This window comes from Corvus hawaiiensis, chromosome 25 (genome assembly GCF_020740725.1).
Source record: "Corvus hawaiiensis isolate bCorHaw1 chromosome 25, bCorHaw1.pri.cur, whole genome shotgun sequence".
NCBI classification, from domain to species: domain Eukaryota; kingdom Metazoa; phylum Chordata; class Aves; order Passeriformes; family Corvidae; genus Corvus; species Corvus hawaiiensis.
In genome coordinates this window covers 1,942,859-1,962,198 of record NC_063237.1, presented here as the reverse complement: position 1 = coordinate 1,962,198, position 19,340 = coordinate 1,942,859, and the positions used below count along the sequence as shown (strand labels likewise).

The 19,340-nt window shown below is 51.0% G+C and overlaps 1 protein-coding gene across 3 annotated transcripts in view; it reads right to left on the bottom strand.

The window, feature by feature from the left end:
• CDON (cell adhesion associated, oncogene regulated) overlaps positions 1 to 14,688 on the bottom strand; it is a 53,508-nt gene extending 38,820 nt beyond the window's left edge. The window contains exon 1 of one of the 3 annotated variants that reach the window (XM_048328826.1): positions 14,567 to 14,688. The gene's annotated coding sequence lies outside the window, so the exon portion shown is untranslated. Of the gene's footprint in view, positions 1 to 13,611; positions 13,773 to 14,499; positions 14,520 to 14,566 lie in introns of those variants that run through there. The other 2 variants (XM_048328827.1, XM_048328825.1) reach the window with 2 other exon arrangements.
• Positions 14,689 to 19,340: the final 4,652 nt, after the last annotated feature.

Here is a 19,340-nt window from a genome sequence, read left to right as displayed (position 1 = left end):
AAAAAATGGAAGTGACTTGGAGTTATGGCACCAAAAAGGCCAGACAAGCAAGGAAATAATCAACTCCACATGAGCCACTTCGAGCCCATCACAATGAAAAGGGCCTACGACTAACCCCAGGAAAGGTCAGCGGGACTATGGGGGTCAGAAGCTGAAAAAGGCAATAGCGAGCAGCTGCCAGCTGCAATAAGAATCAATGTGTTCCTAATTACACTCCGAAGAGAGGGCTCGAGCACCGGGAAACGCCGGGCTGTAATCACAGCTTGGGCAAAAAACATTCAAGTGCTCCCGTTTTACTCTTCTCCACCTCAAGCACTGGAGCTGCAGTTTGTGTGTTACTAAATCACAGGAAGCCGAGGGCTGGAGATAAGGAGCCAGGCAGCTACAGAAGGGTTGGGGATTTTGTAAAAAATGCCGTAATTAAGCATTTGTGTTGGAATTATGGCATCACCAAAGAGAGGATTTCGTGAGTGTAAGCAATAAAATTACGTTCTTCAAAGGGATTTTGCATGTGCTTTTAGGAAACACACAGAACTCTGCCGCACAGTCCCATACGCCTGGGATTTTCTCAATCCCCCAAAAAAACACGTGAAAGGGAAAACGCAGAAAAATCAGTTTGCTGACAGTAACCCTATAAACCAAGCATGAGAGACACAAACAGGTCAGAAAACAATGAAACGGACGCCAAGGGATCCACAGAAACACTGAGTGGAGAGGCAGTTAAAAATTACAAGAAAAAGCATCCTTTGATGTTCTGTTCATATTTATTTACTACATTTTAAACAAATGAAGGTGCACCCTCCAGATCCTTATCAGAAGGATAAGGATCTCCTGAATAAAGGAGAGAAATTACAGTTGCTCAAACTTTGCAATCCCCAGCTTGGATTTCAGTAATGCCTCCAACATTTCTGCCCATACCCATGCCTGGCACCCACATCCAAGTGCTTCCTATGCAGATTCCCACCTAAGGATTCAATTGGTATTTTTACTTCTTTTTAGGTAACGTATATTTTTATAGGCAGCCTCACATGGACCTTTTTTCTCGCTTCACACCATTTAAACCCCCCCATGAATCAGTGATGAATCCAAAGAGCAATTTTGGCGGACTAAAGTCCCTTATGAATTGTGCAGCAATTTCTAATGGCATGTCACTTTTCATAGAATGGCTTGGATTAGAAGGGACCTTAAAGACCCCAAAGTTGATATTTTTGTCAAAATACAGAGCAAGTGTTTGCTCGGGTGGCAGATGGCAGGAAAAACAAACAAAGCCGAGCAAACGAGACAGTGACTGAGTCCCAGAGAGGACAGGGGATCCCACATCCTGATGGCCTTCCTCAATAACCAGGTAGATGTGTTTCCTACAAAGCTACAAAACACCCTAAATAATGTCACTAATTTACTCAAACTGCTCTAGGTAAGGTCCAGTGGCACAGGACAAAGGTGACACAAGAAGAGGTTAAGCAACTGAAGAAAAAATAGCAGTATTAGCTCAAACCATGGCCAAGAGGCTGTGTGCCTCAAAGATGGAGAAGGAGGTCTTTTTTATTGGATTTTTCTATTTTGCTTTCAGGCCTGGAAAGTCTCATGGTTGGTATCAGCTGTTGGACTTGGATCAAAGTTTAGCCTTCCATTAATCTTTTGAGTTATATGTGAGGCTGATAGAGAATTTTTTTTTTTTTTTTTAGAAGACAGTTAAGATTACTCAGATACTTAATTTGCACTCCAATATTTCAAAAACACCTTGACTTTAGAACCTTGGTCCTGGCGTACATATGGTCTTGATAGAAGAACGCATGCTTTGGCATGGACAGGAGGAATGGATTTGGGAGCTGAGGGGAGGAAATTTAACAGTTTGTGTACTGGGCCTCGGCACACACAGATGAAAACACTCCCGAGTCACGACTCTGCTCCCGAGACACATCTGTGCTCCGAGGGGGGAGAGCTGGGGTTCCCATCCTGCCATTCCAACACTGGTCACAGCAAGACAGGCATCAGGAGAAAAATAAATAAATCATCCCAGAAGCCACACTTTCTTCTCCACAAACAGGCATAACAATTAGTTTGATTTTATTATTAACTTCAGCAAAAGAGCTGAGACAGTCCCCCTGCTGCCACACTAATGAAGTGGGAATGGCTCCTGCCTCCTCTGGCCTCGGGGGAAGCGAGAGAACAGAGCATTAGCCTGATACACAGTTCTGCTGGGCTGCAATTATGCTTAAATGCCTAAATCAGGGCTTTCAGCCCCCAAGGGAGCTAAGGGTATCATTAGTTTAACAGTTCCATCACAGTAGGCCAAATACATACAAAATTCTCACCCTTTGCTCTTCGAGGCCCCCCAGACCTCCCCTGCCTTGATCTTTCCTGCTTAGGCACTACTTTGCCTCATATTTCCATTTTCTTCCCCACATTTAGCTCAACACCTGTGCCGTACCACTGAAGGGACACCCGAGAGAGCTCTGCTGCCTTCAGCCACGTCTCCAAGGGTCCTTCGGCCAACACCCCCTCCCTGCTCCTTCCTCAGGGCTGGCCTCAGCCTCGGAAGGAGGCGCCTGCTTTACTTCTTCAGCTCTGGTTTTTAGCAACAGTGAGATTTCGCAACCAGTTTTTCAGCCAATTTAAAGACGGGCTGCTGCCGAGGAGGGCAGCAACACCTTCCTTCAGGACCTGGCTTGCATTCTCCTATCTGCACCAGGGATCCTGCGGCCAGCAAGTGAGTCAGATCTGCTGGCAGATCCAGCTGAAAACTCAGCCAGAGGAAAAATGAGGTTCAGTTTTCACCTGGATGAGGGAGCAGTTTCAGCTCCCCATGCAGTCCTGGAGCACCAGCCCAAAGGAGGGGCTGGGAATGGACATCCAAGAACAGGAACTTAGCACTTCAACAGCATGAGGCCTCAGATCAACTCATGAAGCACCACCCCGGTATGTTTAATAAGCCCTGGACTGCAAGAATGTGTGCGAAAATGAAGAAAAATATACAAAACCAAACTCCAAGTGAGCCATGCCCATTTTCTCAAGGGAGCTAGGGAACTCACCATCCTAATTATCCGAGCTACAGGTGCACACACCACAGCAAGCTGGAGTACTGCCTCAGGGGATGGCTTTCTCCCTCCAAAAAGTTTGCATTTTGCATGCCAAGGACCATCACCCATAATTATAATTTGTCTATGGTTTCTAAAACCAGAATCCAGCATGAATAAAAAATAAAAAGGACTAGAACCACAGGCTTGTTCTCATCATCAGAAAAACCTGTCAGACTCTCAGACAAAGGTGCTTGTGTCCACACAGGCTGCCTAAAGGTCCACTTCCAGCGGCACTCTCACACCTGGGCAGTTCAGCCATGAGAGAATGTTGATGGAAAGAATTGGAACCATGGCTGAGCTCTATTAGAGGACAGCAAGCTCATTCCTGAGGCAATTCCAGATGAACACTGACACCTCGTCCTTTGGTAGCCTCCGGCAAGCAACAGCTCTGAAAAGCACAGACAAATGGGTTCTTTTAGCTGTGCTAGCCTGAGTCCAACTCGGTCTGTTGTAACTTGCAGGGATCCATGCTATCCATGAGCCCTTAAAGGGAAGCACAGCCATTAAATCCACACCTGCAGCCAGAATTTATAGCAACCTCATCTACTGCTGTCTTACATCATAGGCAATTAGGAGCCTGTGAACTCATGGCTGCAGGATATGGGAGGTGCACTGGAACAGGAGAGCCAAGCCTGTGTTACAGCACAGTTGTTAGTCACCTTAGAATTCACCGTGCCTGCGGATGGCTGGAATTGTGCACAAATTGGAGCAACAGACCCATTTGGACTCTGTTCTCTAAACAAAAGTGCTGCCCTGCACTCCAAGGCACTGCTTCCCCTCCTGTTACAGCTGTCCACACGCTGTCACAGGTAATGCCAACACTCCCTGCTGCTGGACCCAGGCTCCAGGCAGAACAATGCTTATTAAAAAGCAAACCAGCTAACCAGGGACAGCTGAGGGAGAGAGCAGGAAAGACCCTGGCCTTTCCTCCCCCGATTAAAACAAGCCTTCACACAATCCATCCTCCAGCCTTACAGTAATTCAGTTTTACTGCACTCCTCCCCTCCCTTCCCCCATGCTCAAAAGACCAAACCTGGTTTCAAAATTGAAGTCCGAGCTCTCCAGCAAACACACACTTCTGCACTTCTTCACCTCGAGGGAAGGAATCCTGACACAACTGACAATATTGCTTAGCAAAACGAGCCCCTTTGCCTCAGGCCCAGATAAAAGCAGCGGCTAGGCAGAAAAGTAAATGAAAAAATTGTCTTGGTCAGGCCAAGTTTGCTACAACAAACCAACCTGGCTCCCAGGCAAGGAGAGGGGCAGTGGAACATGGGGGAAAGAGAGGGAGGCTTTGGGTTGGCTTTGCTCAGTGGTGTTGCGCAACAGAGCACCGGGCGAAGCTTCCCGCCTCCTTCCTCACGCCAGCAGAGCCGAAGGAGAGCGTTGATCCAAGCGAGGGAGGCAGCAGTCATCATGAAGCTCTAGCCTGAGGGTTTGGCTCCTCCAGCCCTCCTGCTTCACTCACTGCAGCCAAGATCAGCCCTGCCAGCAGCAGGGACCCCTGCCCAGGACTGGGGACACTCAGGGCAGCACTGTCACAGTGCTGGGTCGTGAGTCAGAGCCCAAACCCCCTCCTGCAAATCAGGGCCATGGCAGCTGTTCCCAGCAGAACCAGTTCAAACACAAGCAACTGATAGGAAAGGAGTTAAGTTTCATCACTGAGACCAGGGAGAAATTTCCGCCAGGTTCACCTGACTGTGCCCTGTTCTCACTTGCACAGACACATCCTGCTTTGCCCAACAGGATTTCTGTTCGGACGTCCAACAGCAGACTGGCAATTCCTGGAGACACCTTCCCAAAGGAAGATGGATGCCACAGCTTCGCCACATAGCAAGAAAGTTCCAGACTCTTCATAGCACATCAACTCCCCCACGAGACTTTAATGCCGAGCTCAGCAACATGGGGGCCCTGCAAAGATAACCGGCTGCCGGGATTGACTCCATCCCACATTAGCATCCATCAGATAGCAAGAAAAACAAGATTAAGCAGCACTACAGCATTAGTCTTCATTTAAACTTGGCAAAGAAAGCAAACGTTTCTTTTTTGTTGGCCTCTGTGTGTGTGTGTGTTTTTAAAGCAGTCCCAGGCTCAGCCAGGGAAAGGTGCCTGGACTGTTTAATGTTGGGGGATTAGAAGGGACAACACTTGTACACTTGCCAGAGCCCAGATAAGCAGCGAGTGCTTGGGTTAAGCAGGCAAGCATCTGCCCCCTGCAATATATACATTGCCCCAGTGAAAATAAACAGCTTCACACCTTTGGCTCAGAGAAGGACTTGAGCTTCTTCTACATCCTCAACCTGCAGCCTCTCCACTCGAGGACGAAGGGTCAGAAGGGTGAAGGTTACTCGCAGTTCCCTTACTCCAAGTATAAGGCTGGAAGCTTTCTGTCTCCTCTCACACTGGGTAGAGTCTTTGCTGCTGCACATCAGACCTGGTGTTGGTTCCTTGTGTTCTCTGTGCCCAGAGCTGTTCTAGACAAACTCCAAACATGTACACTTTCTATGTGTGCTGGTTACGTACAAGCCACAACAAACACAGTGATTAGGAAAAATGCTAACTTGGAAACTGGACCTTTTTTTAAGTGCTCAGCCACCAAGTCCGTAATCTAGAAAACCACACCTCAATTTAATGCTGCCACCCCAGTCACTGGAGATCACAGGGCTGAAGACTCCAGCCACACCACTGCAGTACCCATCTACAGTCTGCTCCAAACTCCTCTCTGGTCCATCCCAATGCACAATTTGGAAGCGCAATCTGCACCCCAAAACCATGCCTCAGTCTGAATAGCTGAATTTAAAATGATATCATTAAGTTTGAAATTTCAACATACTTAGAGAGTTTTGATAATAACATTTTTGATTACATCCGTTGCCAGCTTCCTTCTACACCCTGACAGAGATTTAAAGTATACATTCCTATTTCATTCTGAAACAGAGATTAGTGGCAGGAACAGAAAACATCTTCTGTTCCAAAAAACCCTCGGGGTTTTCCTCCTTCTCTTGCATCTTATTAGAGGAGTCTCAAATCTCCATCAAGCTGTGATACACTGTCACTGCAAAGCATTTAAGGCAACAAGTATCTGAGTGCTACACTAAAACACACCTTCGGAACAAGCTTCTGAGAAACAAAGAGCTTTCCAAGGCTATCCCAAAGGTGAAAACGCTCCCCAGCAGTAACAGCCCTCAGGAAGCTTTATGAAAATCTGAGCCTACGCTCAAGCGTATGGCACGCAGAGCCCTAATTCAAGAACTTTTGTGAACTCTCATTGTGGGGAAGGGGGGGTGAACAAAGGAAAACCACATGCTATTGTTTATTTTGACTCCACAATATATTTAATCTACATGGAGTTGGAACATTACACAGCAAAACTCCTCAGCTCCCAGAAATTATGTACAGCCAACTGCAGCAAAGCCCGTTCTCCAAAGGGAGAATGACATTTTAAGTGTGTTATCTTCACCCCACACAGCACAGAAACTCTCTGAAACGCAGCTGAAAGCTGCCACCAGTGCTTCCAATCCTACACCCCAAGACCATGGGATCAAGGCAAGGCTACTGGCACTCATGGCACAAGGAAAGCCAAAGCTGGGGACTTCCACCAACCTGACCTTGAGCTATTGCAGCTTTTCTCAGTAAGACACTGACTGCCTGGGGAGGTCGCTGAGCAGGAGGAGGATGCCCCAGGCATCTCACACCCTCCTTGAGCCTATCAACAGGAGCAGACTATGATGGATTCCAAGATGTTAAAGCAACAAGACCCAGCTTATGAGCTGCCAAAGAGTTATTCCAGGATATCCATAGGGATGATAACAGATCTCACTACGTGAATTCCATTGCTGTAGCTGCACAACTCCCTGCCAGCCTTGTATGCTGCAGGAGGTGTGCTAACAAGGACTGCCCATGTGTCACTGGAGGCCTTCAGTGTCCAGCTCCAGGATACCCCCGAGTAGCTCCAGAAGCCGTGGCTCTGCTGATGAGTTACCAGCTGCAGATGTGCCCTGGCACAACAGAAGAACCATCTTCCCAAATACCAAATTTCTGTTCAAAGCCACCCGCTGCCATCCCCTCGTGCCCAGTGAGTTCACTCCGCCAACCCCAATATTCCAGCTCCTTTGCACAACTTCTCCTGGACACAGAGCCCGCTGCCTCGTGTTGGGGTACAGTCACTGCTGCTGAGGGACCGGAGCTGGGCAAGCTCACCCCGGGCAGGTGCCAGCATCAACACTCTCACCTGCGGTGAGGAGAATGCACAGACAGGTGATGTCATGGCCAGAGCAGACAGGTGACATCACAGCCCCAGCAGCCCACAGGCACCTTCTCTCCATCCTACACTCAGTGGGGCTGTGGTTTATCTTCTCCTGCACCTGCGAGCAGAGGCCTTTGGCACAGCCCCATCCTCGCCCTCCGCTGGGCCGGGGGCTGGCGCAGACACAGGTTGCTGTGAGGTTTCAACAGGCTGAATGAAACGGTGAAGAAAGACACTTTTCAGAGGGGGAGGGGAGGGGAGGCACACATGTACTGAACAAATCATCTGCTTGGAGCGCTGGCTCCTACTTGTTCTCAGTTATATAATTCACTCAAGGGTGGATTAATCCATCACTGCAAAGGAATCTCCTGATCTCAGAGATAAAGGCAACAAGTCATGCACTGACTGTCTGTGGATCCTCCTGGAAATGGCCAGCCTTTCTCATGGCCTTATTTGGGCCGATCTATCAGCTCTCAACTAACAACAAGCAAGAAGAAGAAAAAAAAGAAAGAAGAAATTAAAAACTGAAAACATACCACCTGACTACAGTAACTTCAAGTGGATTGATCTGGAAGCAAGCAGGGAATTTCAGCTCCAAACAATCACTGTTTGTTTCAGAAGGGGCCACATGAACTGTCCCCTTCCACTGTTGTTGCTCCCCAGGAGAAGAACAGTCACCTGGGTCGTTACCTTCCAAACTTGCATGGAAAAAAGATTAATTTCTTGCAAGATTCTTTAGAGTGAGGCCTTTTACCCAGATAAAAGGTTTCTTTGGAAACAAAACCCCCTAATGCCATCCCCTGGCAGGAGCATCTCCAGCTAGAGCAGGCTGCACTTGGGCACAAGGTGCCTACAGAAAATACAACAGCAATTCCAGGAGGTTGGACATCTCCAGCATGTCTGTACTTCGGTGCTTCAGCAGATGCCAGGGAGCAATTACAGAGACATTCAGGATCTGTCTGCTCTTCACCTAAGATTAAGGTGGGCTGAGAAGCTCCCCTCTGGCTGGAGCTGGCAGCCCACGATACCAGGGGCTCACCAGCACACAGAAGGTGAGCTGACAGGGAATACTTCACACGCAATGCAACCCTCAAACACGTTTGCAGAGACAAAACACTCTCAAACCCCTCCAAAAATGTAAAACTGTGGTGCCCAGCCTTTTTGCCAAGACTGTTTCAATGACGGCCTCAAGCCTTTTAGTCCTTGTCTTGGCATTTTATAGGTTCACTGCAAGGAAAACCACGGGCTGCGAGGCAAAGTCTCTGCACACTGCAAGGTAGGAAACATTAAACTTCTCTTTGAATTAAACAAATAAGACTCAACCACTTGGTTCATTATCAGATTCAATGGTTGGAGTCTGTGGGGAAAGCTAAACAGCAGAACCCAGGGTATAAATCAAAGGCGTGATCAGAGAGATAGGTGAGGCCGAGGGTGTGGTCTCACCTCTCAGCTCAGCCACATGGAGCTGGGGATGGTCTCCTCCTTCCCCAGCTCCCCCCTGCTGCCAAGCTGATGGCAATATCCCAGCTAAGCTAGTCTTGCTCACTCCAGGCTTCAGGGAATGATTTTATCCCTTACCTGTGCTGTTTCTGTGAGCTGGACTGGTTCAACTGGGCATTTCCAGAGGCAGGAGATGGAGGGGGCTGGCCAGAACCCCTCCCTCTCTGCAAGGCACCCACCCCGGCTCAGCAGCAGAGCGAGCGCACAGGATCAGGAGACAGCAAAGCCAATTTAGAAGCCACTGCTGCCAAAAGGGGCCATCCCCCCACCAGCCCCCTCCAGCCCCCCAGGGCCTTCCCAGTCATCCAAGTGGAAGATTTAGCAACTCTAACTGCGGAGCGAGATCCAGGAAAGTTTGGGGCTTGGGTACATTTTTTTCTGAAGGGTTAGCTGGAGTCACTCCCCTGCGGCTGCTACACTGCTGGATTCCCGCAGCGGGAAAGAGGCAGGAATGTACCTGCCACCTCCTGCAGCAGCGAGTCCTCGGATGGAGCTGTAACGTGAAACTGCGCCCAAGGAGCTGGGGAGGGGGGAAAAAGGGGGGAAAAAGAAAAAAGAAAAAAAAAAAAAATAGAGTCCCACCTGGCTAGAAGAGCTCCGAGACATCTCAGAGGTATGGAAAACGGGAAAACAACCCACCTTACATGATTGTTTTCCCTCCTGCTGAAAGACAGCAGATATTTCTCACACAGAAAGAACGAGTAGGGGCTTAATGGAAATGGCAGGTGGTCTGGATGTAAAAGGCTCAATCCCCCACCAGGCTGAACAAGCATTTCCCCTGAAGTGATCACTGTCACTGGAGAATCATCATCCCCACCAGAAAGGGAGAAGGGAGCTGGGGAATGTAAGTGGAAAACTCTGACACGCTCAGCCCTGGAAGTTGTACTGAGCCATCTACCAAGGAAATTACTGGAAGAACACGCAACTGAAAAAAGTGAACATATATACACACGCACAGAGGAAACTATCTAGTCTAGAAATTCTGGGGCCAGCGTAGTTGGAGACCTCCCACCAGCCAAAGTAATACAGCAAAGAGGTTTTTGCTGACTTTGCCAAAGACAAACACCATCCCAGAGCAAATGATGCAGGATAAGGGGACACACAATAGCAGGGTTTGCTCAGGGCGGCCTCCAGGAGAGCAGAAAGTAAGTAGGAAAGGCCCACCTGCTAACAAAATAGGTCAAAATAGCAAAAACAGTGGACAGAGAACACAGTTTGGTGCCCATGTACTGGCTTTAAGAGTCAGGATTGCAAGGCAAGCTGTAAATTCCCATTTAAGGAGGAAATTTGACCACTTCCACTTGAAACAAGGTTTTTAGCTCAGTCTCACCCTAGCTGCAGATAGCAACTGGTTCTGAAGCTCCCCAGCCCACTGAAACACCGAAAACCAGAGAACTGACAGCAAACCACTGCAGTGAGGAGGAAGGGGCAGGACTCAGCTCAAGGGAGCCACTCACTAGTCAGCAGCTCATAAGCAAAGCAGGAGACAAAAACCTGACTCTACATACAAAGGACAAGTTTACAGTATCAATTTCTACAAATGAGATGTTGCCTAACAAAAGACGTCCAGCAGCTTTCCCATTAAAGTGATTCCGTAGAAAACATTACCCGAGATACCCAACCCCAGCAGGTTTGTGGATGAAGACCCACTCAGTCTCAGGGCTTCTGGTACTAAACCACAGGTTTCAAAGCCTCATGGAAGCTCACCAACAGGTTCACCACATTTCCATGTTGTTTTGCATAGGACTGTGTGCCAAGACCACAGGACTGCAATGAAACCTCTCAAGAGTCACAACTGTGGACATGGGAACAAGGAAGATGCAGAGCAGGAGGTTTTCCACCACAGGTTAAAAGGCCTGCCAGAAAGAAGAGGTAAAGGAGCTCTCGGAGAAGGTGTGAAGAGCAGGTTTGGTGGGTGATATGGGAAATCCAGGTGAAGTTCAATGCCTTTTTACACACAGAACTAGGAAACAGCTCACATGACCTGCAGGGAACCTTTTCAATACAGCTCATTCCGTGTGCACATACAAACGCTCAGAGATCAGCCCCTGACCCACAGCTCCTCACACCCAGCCCAGCAAACAACCTGAAATCACAGCAGTTGGTCCTGTACACACCCAGTCACACCAACAACCACACGGGAGAAGGTGCTGCTGACTGTACCACCGCATCAGGAAACAGCTTTATTCCCAAAATGATTTAATCATCACACGCTTCCCAGTTAGTTTCTGGCACTGAGACTTTGTTGGTCTTGCACTTCATGGTAGTGCCTTATCTTGAGCACCCACCAATTAATGCCCTGCTCATGGTACGCCCGAGGCCTCATTGGGCAGAGCAGCTCTGCTGTGGGACAGGCAGAGAGGGATTTATGAGATGCTGAACCCTGGTGTGGCTGTGCACTCACAATCCATTGCTTTGCTTCCCCAATTCCACATCTGCAGAAGCAGTCTTTAAACAAGCCAGGGTATTTTTAAGCTCTGACAGTTAAAATCCTCAAGTGACATCACCTGAAGTCGGAGCACAGCTGCCTTATTCCTCTGGCACACCAGCAAGCCAAAGTAAGCAGGAGCCTCGTTTATGGGCTTACAGCACACCTTGAGATAATGAAAGCACTGGTGGGATTTGCCCAGCACGGTCAGACCTTTCCTTGCACGGCTTTTTTTCCCCTCCCTCCTCAGTTTTGGGGTAAAACCCAAAAACCTTAGCCCCAGAGCAGCCCAGTGATCCAGCAGAGGGGGCACACAGGGGGGCTGGCCAAAACCCCAGTGCCACCATCCCGGGGGTTTGGTGGCAAAGGCAGCAGAGCTGCTGTCCCACCAGAGAAAACGGATTAAAAATCACCAAGACTGCATGAAGGATGGCAAAAAACAACCCCTCAAGCTACTTCCCGTGGTGTAGCCGAGCTTGCCCGCCCACACTTCACCTTGCACACACGGGCACTGCTGTTTACGAGCACCCGGAGCAGCTTAAGGGTGTAAATCACATTAATCCAGGCGACAAAGCCACAGCGCTCATCCTCGGGTGAGTTACTAATCCCTCCACACCACAGCAGTTCCCATCTCACTTCCTACCCCTTGAGGAGGGAAAAAAAATACCTTTTAACATGGTAGGTGACTCAGTGGATCCCACCTTCTATCTGAGCCAGCTTCCAATAGCTTTGAGCAACACTCATGGGTCTCCCCACAAGCCTGTGGATTTTCTGGGATGCAGACCAAGCCAGTCAGAGGCTTCCCTCTTCTTATGGAAAGGGGAATATAGGTGAAAAATATTTATTTCTTTTTAATCACTGCATTACCAAGTCCTCCCCACAAGACAGGCTTGCAGCTGCTTTGGAAAAGCAGGGTTTGGTTTCAATGTGTTTGACTCTCACTCTCAACACCTATTTTAATTTGGTGGAACAAAAGCATTCTGGCTCTAATTAAGGCAAATAATATCGAGTTCAACAGAAAAGCGTTAAGAAATTGTGCCGGGAAACATCCACTGCGAATTTTTGGAATATAGAAGGAGCTGGCCATCGCCCTCAGCAACCGCTACCACAAAAGCACTTTTTCTCCTTAAAGCAGCTACGGGCAGACTGTACATCCCATAAATTGCAACTGTCAAAACACCCAAGTCATGGGAGACGAGGGAAAAAGCAAAGGGGCTCCACACAGCTCAGCTGGGAGCGCCAGCACCCCAGAATTACCTGCTTTGTTCTAGGAAAACGCTGGGCCACAAAGGATAAAACCCTGGAGAACCAAAGCTTCCACGCTCCCGGCAACCTCGGTGACCGTGGCTGGTGTTTGGGTTGGTAAATTGTATTTCTGGTGCATGTGTGAAAGATACAACTCACTGAGTAAACAGCCCTTCAGAGCTGACAGCTTTACAGCCGCAGGCTCGGCGCGACTACTCCTTCCCAGAGGCAGCAAAGCAGTTGGGGAAAAGCAGTAAAATAATAATTAAAAAGAAAAAGCTACATAAAGCCATCACATTTACCCTTTCACCAAGCCTTTACACAGTTACGAGGCAGGAGCAAAATAAACATTGCCTGTTTTCTGCCCGACACTGTGTCACAGCTGAAAAACACGTCCCTCTTGTTTTAAAAAACATCAGTATTGGGAGCATGGGATAGACGACTGGAAAGTTCTTCCATCAGAAGTCAGGAACTGTATAATTTATATTTGTTTTTGGCAAAGAGACAGACAAAGCAAGGGAAAGTAATTTAAAATTCAAGAATCGCGTGGCTTTAAGAAGGTAGGCAGCTTAATGCAATAAAAACAATAATAACAGAGATAAGATGTCAGGATGCTTTACAGCCAGAGTCCTCAGGCATCACACACCACCTCCTGCCTTAGGGACTGACTTTCCACCGCTCTAATTGCAGAGAAAAGTGACCTTACAGGTTAAAAACATTCAGATTAACCATTTTAAGGCGGTTAAGAGGCTGGACGCGACCCCAAACCTATCCCCTATGGCACCTCCTTCAAGCAGAGCAGCGTTTAAATGACAAATAGAGAGGAGCGGAGGAGCGTCCCCTGCGAAATTAGACCATAAATCAGCGCCGGGCAGCTCGGGAGGGCTCGTCCCGCTCCCCGGAGCGCTGTGCACCGGCTCAGCCCCGCGCACCGAGGGCACAGGGCGCGGAGCCCGACGGCGGGGGCGAGCCCCGGGGGTGACAGGAGCCGCCACCTGCGGCCGCCCCGGGCCGCGCTCGCCCCTCACGGAGGAGCCGCGCTCGCCCCTCCCGGCGCGCGCCCGCCCGCGCCCCCCTCAGCGCGCGCCGGCGGCGGGAAGCACGCGCGTTACCTCTCCGCCGCGCCCCCTCCCTGGTCCCGGTCCTGGTGCCGCTCGGCGGCGGCTCGCCAGGACATTCCAGGCTGGGGCGGGCGTCCCGGCGGGCGGGAGCCTCCATCCAGCGCCGCCCGGCCGCTCGGCGCCGCTTATCTCCCCCCTGCGCTCCGCTCCCCGCCCCGCTCCCACCGGCGCCCCGTGTCGGGGGAGGTGCCGCAGCCCCGCCCCGCCCCGCGGAGCGAACCAACGGCGGCCTGGGGGGGGGAAGAACGGGTGCCCCGCGGGCGGACCCACCGCCCGAGGAGGGGAGGGAGCGGGCGGCGGTGAGCGCGGCCCGAGGGTGCGGCGAGCAGGGAGCTGCGGGCCCTTTAAGGGGAAGGGGAGGGGTGGAGGGGATGCACGTGCGCGCGGGGCGCCGCGGGATCCTTACGCTGCCGAGAGACCGCGCTCCCGAACCGCCGGGACCCACGGGACCGCACCCCCGAACCGCCGGGACCCGTGGGACCGCGGCCCCGAACCGCCGGGACCGGGCATCCGTGTGAGCCGGGACCCGCGGGACCACACCTCCGAACCGCCGGGACCCGTGGGACTGCGGCCCCGAACCGCCGGGACCGGGCATCCGTGTGAGCCGGGACCCGCGGGACCACACCCCCGAACCGCCGGCACCCGCGCACCCGAGCAGCAGGTGCACCCGCGCACCCACGGGACTGGGGACGCAGGGACCGGGCACCCCACCAGCCGGGGTGCCCACGTGTGACCGGCCACCGGGCAGCCGCGCACCCACTCCCCTGTGCTCCCACGGCACCAGGCGCTTGTGGAGCCGCGCAGCCATGGGCCGGCGCCCGCAGAGCCGCACACCTGCGCACCCGTGCGCTCCTGCACACACACGACCTTGCCACCTACCACACCTGTGCGACAGTCACCCACACAGCCGGGCACCCTGGTCAGCTGTGCACCCATCCGAGCGCACCTGAGCCCCGCACCGCGGGCCACCTGGGGAGCCTCCCGGGAGCCTCCCGCTCTGCTAGTGCAGGGGTCATCCCGTGCCCGGCCCGCTCATTTCCACGGCGGAGAGCCCACGGTTCCCACTCCGACTCTCCTGCAAGCAGTTGTATGTTCAGAGTGTCGCTGAAGTGAGGGAGTGGCTCTCGCTTTTTCCAGAGGGCTGGGAAATGCCCCCACACGCCACACATGCTCCGTGCATCATCTTTCCTCAGATGACGCCGCTAAGAAGCCCCTACTCAGGCTAAAAATAGCAAAAAGGGGCTTTATCAAGGGCTCATCCTGTGCCCAAACAATTGACCCCTTTCAAAATAACCCAAATACACCCAAAATATGCCCAATGTGCCTTTTGGGGGGGGGAATTTACTACATTTTGGTCGCATTCACACGTGGTAGCTGGAAAGGGATTTATCCCGAGGAAAGTTTCACCTGGAAAGGCTTCAGCACCACGTGGAGCAGACTGAAAAGAAACACAGTTGCTGTGTTTAAAAATAAAGGAAAAATAAGCTTTAACCCCCCCCAAAAAAACTAGACTTGAAATAAAATCTCTTGGTTTTCAGACAAACCTGTGAGACCAAAATGCTGCACTACCCTGTGTTTACCAGCCCTAATTTTATCCCTCAGGAGGTTTCCTGTAGGACGTCATTATTTCCACAAGCGTGAAAGGGAAAAAAAAAGAAACAAAATGAAGAGTAGAAAAATCCTCAGAAGATTAAAAATCCCATAATCTGAAGAAAACACCCCAAAATAAAACAAAATCGGGGTTGACACGGCTGAGGAGTTAAATGACTTGATTTGTGGCAGCCACTGGAAAAGATGAGGACTTCAGGATTGTTCTCAGCACAAGAAGGGATGGCCAAGTCTGGTTTTTTGGGATAAAAATACTCAAAATGGGGATCATAATGAAGGTATTTTGCAGACCAGGGGTGGTGCCAAATTGCGATTTCTCCCTGTACAATTTTTGGGGCAATGTTTTCCCCTCCTTGAGCGCATTTGCATGAGAATACCCTCTTGGGCAGGAGAATTGCTGCTTAATTAGCGAACAGCAATCGCTTTAATTAGCATGTCTCCATGCTCCCTGCTATTTTGCATAGATTCAAATGAGATGCTCATTAGGGAGCAGGCGCCCGGACAAGCTACGCCCTTTAGCCGCTCACTAACCCAATTAACTTCAGCCAAACCGTGCCGGGCCCTGTGCCAGGAAGGATCGGGCTGCTCCCAGAAGGATGGTGCGGAACCGCTGCCTTCAACCTGCTCACTTCACCCAAACCTGTGAGGTTTCCTTCCTTGGAAGGTTTTTCTCCTTCAAGGTTTTCCTTCTTCCAAGATTTCCTTCCTTGTCAAAGGTTTTCCTTCTTGTAAAATTTTCCTCCCTACGAGGTTTTTCCTACATCGAAAGTTTTTCCTTCCTTGAAATGATTTCCACCTTCAAGTATTTTCTTCCTTGCAAGATCTCATTCCTTGCCTAAGGCTTTCCTCATTGCAAGGTTTTATTTCCTTGCAAGATTTTCCTTCTTTGCGGTATTTTCCCCCAACCAAAGTTTATCCTCCATGTAGAGTTTTCCTCCTTGCAAGGTTTTCTCCCTTGGAGGTTTCCTTCCTTTCAAGGCTTTACCTCCTCGCAAGTTTTCCTCCTTGTGAAGTTTCCTTCCTCACAAGGTTTTCCTTCATGCAAGGTTTCCCCTCCTCATAAGGTTTGCTTCCTTGCAAGTTTTTCCTCCTTTTCCTTGCTTGCTCAGGATTTGGGAGCAGAAATGGGGAGGGCACCCCCAAAAAGTCACCCTCCCTTCTTGGGGACCCTCCAGCCCTCTCCGTGCCCCTTCTCCCCACCCACCCCCCCAGCTGGGGCCATCGTTCCTGGCAGGAGCACGAGGGAACTTGAGGGTCCCCTTTGTTTTTCTGCCCAGCCAGCGCGGTCCCAGCGAGGTTGGGTTTTATTTTATTTTATTTCTCCTGCCCCGTAATCCCATCGTCTTGTCACGGTTCCCCGGGAAGCGGGGCTGCTCCGAACAAAGCCCCCGGAGCATCCCGGGCTCCCGGAGGGGGTTTTGCAGCTGCGCCTCGGAGCGTGACCGATCGGGAATGAGCCTTCGCAGCGCGTCTAATGCCGTTTGGACAGGGAGCCTTTCATCCGCTCGTGGGAGTGAGGCCCCGGCATTGAGCCGGCAGCTCCCCGCGCTCCGGCCCTCGGCGCTCCCGTCCCCGCGGGAGCCAATCGGCTCCGCCGCAGCGATTTTGGGGTGAGCGAGGTGGGGACGCCTGTACTCGCCTCCACTGCTGCGGGTTTGGGTGCAGAGCTCAGGGCCAGGGTGGAGGGGCTGAGGCTGGGAGATGCTCCCCATCGCCGTGGTCTGGTCGCTGTCACGCCGTGCTGGGCTCCACCGGGTTCCTTGTCGTGGTCCCCTTGCTTCTGTCCCTGAACCTCATCCCAGATCCCATCTCCACTTCCTCAGCAGGTTCCTTGTCCAGGTTCTCATCATCCCGTCCCTGGCAGGCACCTCCTTCCCGTCCCCATCCTCCTGCCCTCAGCAAGAGCCTTGTCCAGGTCCTATCATCCCATCCCTGTCCCCATCATCTGTCCCTGTCCCTGTCATCACATCCCAGTCCCCGTCAATTTGTCCTGGTCCCATCACCCCAGCCCAGACCCCAGCAGGTGCCTTGTCCCAGTCCCATGTCCCTTGTCCCAGTCCCCATTTCTCTCCACGGGGCCAGCCCAACACCCCAATGCCCTTCAGCATCCAATGACCTCCATCGAGGGAAGGTTTGTGGGTCCTTTTTGGGAAGGGGACAGCAGGTGCCAGCCTGGTGCCCCGCACCCTTGGCAGTTCAGGTGGCATTGGGTGGCATCAGCTACTGAATGTGCTGTGCAGCATGGCAGGCAATGTGTGAGTGGGGAATCTCAAGGATTTCCACTCCAGGGGAGTGGATCAGGAACAGGGCACAAAGGCTGGAGGGGTGTTGGGGTGGAGCACACGTGGAAACATCACCTGGGAAGAGAAGATGAAGACAAATAGATGAGAAGAGACAAGATGAAAATGATGAGGATAGAGGGGACAAGATGAGACAACAGGAGAGGGAAAGAGGAGGAGGAGGGGAAAAAGAGGAGGAAAAGGAGGAAGAGGAGGAGGACTAAAGGATGAGGAGGAATGGAAAATGAAGAGAAGAGAAGGAAAGGAAGAGGAGGAGAAGTAGAAAAGAGGAGGAAGAGGAGGAGAGATGTTGCCTCTAAAGAAGCCCTAACTCCCCGTGAGCGTTGCCAACCCGTGCATTGGACAGGGGGGTTTTGTTGGTTTGTTTTACCCCCAGTGGAAAGTGGCTTTTTGACCCAAACACACGTTTTCACAGCAAAGGTTTTTTTAGCCGAAAGGCTTCTTTTTCCTTATTAAAAAGAAAATTGGTGAGGTTGGTGGGAAGGGTCACTTCTGTAAAATCTCTTTTTTTCTTACAAAAAGCCCCAGCTCATCTGTTTTGGCTTTTTTTTTTTTTTTTTTTTTTTTTTTTTCATCAGAAATACCTCTACAGGAGGCTTTGGGAGTGAATCATTCCCAAAATCCCCTGTCCCATGCCGTGCCTGGTCCTGCCCAGCTTTATCATCTCCCCTGCAGCAAACACCCAGTGGCAACAAAAGAAAATTAGAATTATTAGGAAATACTTTTTTAATCTTTTTTTTAATTTTTTTTCAGCAGACTAGAGGGTGGTTTTGCCTCATTTTCCTGTATTTTGGTCATTTAACTCCGTGGAGCCGCTTTGGCACCTGGTTCAAAATTTGCCTCAGTCTTTAGGAAGGAGAAAAGAACCTCCCTGTGCAGTGATTGTTGGATTTCCCAGGGCATTGGGGTTATCTCCGAGAAGAACCCAGACTGCTGGGTGGGACAGACCTCCCTGCACCCCTGTAGAGGGTTCTGAGGGTGATAAGAGGTTCCGTGGCCTCCCCAGCACCTGCCTGCCCCAGGCCAAGCTGGAATGAGCCTTGCTGGAGGCTGTCTCCAACCCGGTCTCCTGGATGGACCTTGGGCCCACAATTCAGGCAGCTTCTCCTCAACCTTCTCTCTGGATGGACCTCGGTGTGGCAGGTACCTTATCTCCATCCTTATCTTCCTGCTGGATCCCAGATCAGTGCTGTGGGTACCTTATCTCCATCCTTATCTTCCTGCTGGATCCCAGATCAGTGCTGTGAGTACCTTGTCTCCATCCTTATCTTCCTGCTGGATCCCAGATCAGTGCTGTGGGTACCTTGTCTCCATCCTTATCTTCCTGCTGGATCCCAGATCAGTGCTGTGGGTACCTTATCTCCATCCTTATCTTCCTGCTGGATCCCAGATCAGTGCTGTGGGTACCTTATCTCCATCCTTATCTTCCTGCTAGATCCCAGATCAGTGCTGTGGGTACCTTATCTCCATCCTTATCTTCCTGCTGGATCCCAGATCAGTGCTGTGGGTACCTTATCTCTATCCTTATCTTCCTGCTAGATCCCAGATCAGTGCTGTGGGTACCTTATCTCCATCCTTATCTTCCTGCTGGATCCCAGATCAGTGCTGTGGGTACCTTGTCTCCATCCTTATCTTCCTGCTGGATCCCAGATCAGTGCTGTGGGTACCTTGTCTCCATCCTTATCTTCCTGAAGGATCCCAGATCAGTGCTGTGGGTACCTTATCTCCATCCTTATCTTCCTGAAGGATCCCAGATCAGTGCTGTGGGTACCTTATCTCCATCCTTATCTTCCTGCTGGATCCCAGATCAGT